Here is a 295-nt window from a genome sequence, read left to right as displayed (position 1 = left end):
TTTGGTTAGGGTTTAGTTTTTTTTTTCCTCCTCCTCTGCAAAGTGGGGGGAAAAAAAAAAACCCAACACAACTCCCCTCTCCGCTTTTCATCGGTGGACTGGGTTATAGTAATGCGGAATATTTCTTTTTCTCGGGGTGCGATCTCTTCCCATTTCTTTGTTTAGCAGGAAATAATGAGAGATCTGAGAGCCCCAGATGAGGCTTTGCTGTTTAGGAATGGCAGAGGGAAGGCGCCTGCTGTTTTCTAGGGAACACGTACCTCTCCCATCCCAGGGACCATTTTCTCCTGAAACT

Source organism: Phaethon lepturus, unplaced genomic scaffold (assembly GCF_000687285.1).
Source record: "Phaethon lepturus isolate BGI_N335 unplaced genomic scaffold, ASM68728v1 scaffold34319, whole genome shotgun sequence".
In the NCBI taxonomy this organism is placed as follows: domain Eukaryota; kingdom Metazoa; phylum Chordata; class Aves; order Phaethontiformes; family Phaethontidae; genus Phaethon; species Phaethon lepturus.
This window is presented reverse-complemented; position numbering follows the sequence as displayed.